Below are 4,230 nucleotides of genomic sequence, written 5' to 3'. Positions count from 1 at the left end.
ATCATGATAAATAAGTCCTTGTGTCATCACTGTGAGGACACAGTTACTTACACAATCAGCATCATTATCCAAGTTATCCCTCAATCATACATATCTTGAAAAATAATTCAAACAGGAAGAAATTACTTAATATTTTTTAACATTTATTGACTCATTACATTCTAGATCCTGTTATAAGCACTGTACATATATTAATACAAAAATTGTTAATACCAAGGCAATTTTAAACTAAAATTTCTTTACAATTGCAATTGCTTCACTTATCACCCTAACTGATATTTTATTTCTCATAAGCTTATCCATATATTTTGCAAGGGTCATAAGAAAAAAATGTGTAAGTTTTTCAACTAAATTAAAACAATTTATTATTAACAATCAAAACTGGGTTCACTGTACATATAACACAATTGGATACACTCAGATTATCTTTTTCTATCTCAAATATTTTTAAATCTACTGAAATATACTAAGCCAATGTCAAATTAATAAATATCTAGTGTCATCAGCCGATATCACAGATCAAAAGCAATATGCTAAAAGGAATTATAAAAGAGATATTGCTAAAATAGCATGAGATGCTAAAAGGAGATGCCTGGAGCAACCAGGATTCTTTTTTCAATCTTTATATTTTGACTCCTGAGTTGTGATAAGAGGAAGAACATACACTCAAATCACGATGAGTTCATATGTTGCTTATACTTCTGCTGGCACTATAATAATCACAGATATTTTTTACAAAAGCTTAAAAATTGTATGAAGCCTATGTATGTTAATCAGCTTTTCATTGCTGTGACTAAAATACATGACAGGAACAACGCAGATGAGGAAAAGTTTAGTTTGGCTCCAGTTTCAAAGGTCTCGGTCCATGGTTGGACACCTGTGGTCTCACTCCAAGGCTCAGGGCTTGAGGAGAAGAGGAACATCATGGTGGAAGAGTGAGGCTGAGGAAAGGGCTCAGCTCCTTATAGCCTAGAAGCAGGGAGAGAGAGATAGAGCTACCAGGGAAGAAATTACAAACCTCAACAGCAGGCCCCCAGTGACCCGCTTCCAGTCCCTCCCTCCCTGTCTACAGTTACCATTAACTACAATAGTCCTTTCAAATTATTAATCCATCAAATGGATTAATTCACTGATTAGGTTACAGTCTCGTAATCTAATTATTTCACCTCCAAACATTCCTGCTTTGTCTCACGAGTGAAGTTTCAGGGGACACCTCATATCCAAATCAAAACACTGTGTCTTCACAAAAGTAAATGTCTGGCAGCAAACTCACTTCAGAACGATTTAGTAGGCAGTTGCAAGTCTACCTACCTCTTTTACTATTTCATTATTTAAAGAAACCCTCCATAACATACTTCCTAAAATCAGTGCTTCAAAATAAATCTATTATTTCTCATCTGATCAAGATGGAGCGAAAGGGACTGGAATGTACCCTTCCTAAAAAACAATAAGAAAAAAAAAGGAGGGAATAATATCAAAGAGTGGTTATCAAGACATCAGGCAGAGAGGGAAAACAAAGGAGGTAAGCACTGCAGTGGCCTCAACTTATTGCCCCAACTTCCAGGGAGTGGCAGAGAAAGTGTTGAAACCTAAGCAGACTCTGTCAACTTGAGGGTACAGAGTTGATAGACCATGGAGAGACCACAGTGGGTAGACCTGGAGAGGAGAGTTGTTCACAAAGGAACTCCAGAGAGCTCCAGAGGTCACCTTTGAGCCAGAAGCTTACTATTCAAGGCATATCTGTGGGGGAACAAAAACTACTCAGATCCAGGGAAAGAACTACCCTAAGGACTAGAGGAAACATTAGAAAACATACAGGCAAGAGAACAAGATTCCAAAGGACAAACTTATTCCAAGTAACTTAACTGCACACCAGGAAAAAAAAAACCAACAATATTTACTGAAATACATAGTATCTAGAACTAAAAATGTAAAGTTTACAATGCTTAGCATCCAAACAAATATGACTATGCATGCAAAGAAGGAAAATATGACCATGATTAAGGCAAGGATATCAATCAAAAAACTGAAAACTGATGTTACAATTCACACACAAGGTTGTTGAAACAATCATGTTCAAAGCATTAAATAGAAACATAGAAGAGATATTTTTAATGTCCAAGAATACAGAAGTATTCATCATCCAACAATGTAAAAATCAGAATGTTTGGCATCCAATAAAAAAGCACATGACATGGTAAAAAGCAGAAAAACATGACTCAAAATAAAAGACTAATAATTAACTGATACCCACCAATAGCTGACAGATGTAGGGTTAGCACACAAGAACAATACCATCTATTAAAACTCTCCGTGCATTATAAAAGCTATCTATGCTAAACCCAAGGCCAATATCACTCTAAATGGAGAAAAACTGAAAGCATTCCCTCTAAAACCTGGAACAAAACAGATATGCTTTCTTTTGCCATTTCTATTCAACATAGTCCTGGAAACTCTAGACAAAGCAATTAGAAGAAAGAAATTAAAGTGAAACAAATAGGAAAAGAAGAAATTCAACAATCGCTATTTGCTGATAACATGCTTCTATATTTAGAAGAACCAAAAAATCCCACCAGAAAACTTCTAGAACTCATAAATGAATTCAGCAAAGCATTAGAATACAAAATCAACACCCCAAAATCGATTGTGTTCCCAAGTATCAGTGATGAATCAACTAAAAGAGAAATTAGGAAAACTGTCCCATTTACAACAGCCTCAAAAAAATAAAATATTTGGCAATCAATCCAACAAAAGAGGTGAAAGACCTGTACAGTGAAAACTGCAGAACTCTAAAGAAAGAAATTGAAGAATGCCTTAAAAAATGGAAAGATCTCCCATGTTCTTGGATAGGCAGAATCAATATTGTCAAAATGGCCACACTACCAAAAGCATTATACAGATTTAATGCAATTCCTATTAATGTTCACAGAGAAAAAGCAGTCATGAAATTCATTTGGAAAAATAACAACCAAAGCAATCCTCAGAAAAGTGAAGCAGGAGGCATCACAGTGCCAGACCTTATATTATACTAAAAAGGACATGATATTGGCACCAAAACAGACATGAAGATCGAAGTGTGCAAGACAGAAGACACAGAAAATAGACACAGATCTCATACTATTCAAAGGAGCCATAAACATACATTGGAGAAAAGAATCCTCTTCAACAAATGGTGCTGGGAAAACTGGAAATCCATATGTAACAAAATGAAATTAGATACCTATCTCTCACCCTGCACAAAATTCAACTCAAAGTGGATCAAGGACCTAGGCAGTAGACTGGAGAGAATGAACCTACCAGAAGAAAAAGTAGGCCCAAATCTCCATCATGTCAGCTTAGAAACCGAATTCCTCAACAAGACTCCCAAAGCACAAGAGGTAAAATAAGAATCTGTAAATTGGATGCTATCAAACTAAAAAGCTTCTTCACAGCAAAGGAAACAATCAAGTACATGAAGAGAGATCCTTCATGGGAGAAAATCTTTGCCACCTATACTTCAGACAGAGCATTAATCTCCAGGATATATAAAGCACTCAAAAAATTTAACACCAAAAAAAGCACATAGCCCAATCAATAAATGGGCAAAGGAACTGAACAGACACTTCAAAGAAGAAGAAATACAATCAGTCAACAAATATTTGAAAAAATATTCAACATCACTAGCAATTAGAGAAATGCAAATTAAAACTACACTGAGATTTCATCTCATTCTAGTTAGAATGGCAATAATCAAGAATACAAGTAACAATAAATGTTGGTAAGGATGTGGGGGGAAAGGTACATTCATTCATTCCTGGTGCAACCACTCTGGAAAGCAGTATGGACATTCCTCAGAAAACTTGAAATGGAACCACTATTTGACCCAGTTATCACACTCCTCAGCATATATCCAGAGGACTTAAAATCAGCATACTGCAGTGATGCAGCCACATCAATGTTTATAGGAGTTCAATTCACAATAGCTAAGCTATAGAATCAGCTTAAGTGCCCTTCAAGAGATGAATGGATAAAGAAAACATGATATATATATACAATGGAATATTATACAGCCATAAAGAAGAATGAAATTATGGAATTTGTCCATAAATGGATGGAACTAGAGACTATCAGATTATGGTGCTAAGTATAATAAGCCAATCCCCCCAAAAACCAAAGCCTGAATGTTCTCTCTGATATGCAGATGCTAACTCACAACAGGTGGGGAGGCAGGGTGAGGGGAGTGAGGGGGGA

The sequence above is a fragment of the Marmota monax genome, unplaced genomic scaffold, assembly GCF_021218885.2.
Source record: "Marmota monax isolate L192 unplaced genomic scaffold, Marmota_monax_Labrador192_F-V1.1 WCK01_AAM20220418_F8-fsc00012, whole genome shotgun sequence".
Classification (NCBI taxonomy): domain Eukaryota; kingdom Metazoa; phylum Chordata; class Mammalia; order Rodentia; family Sciuridae; genus Marmota; species Marmota monax.
The sequence above is the reverse complement of the archived record's forward strand: the minus strand, read 5'-3'. Positions refer to the sequence as shown.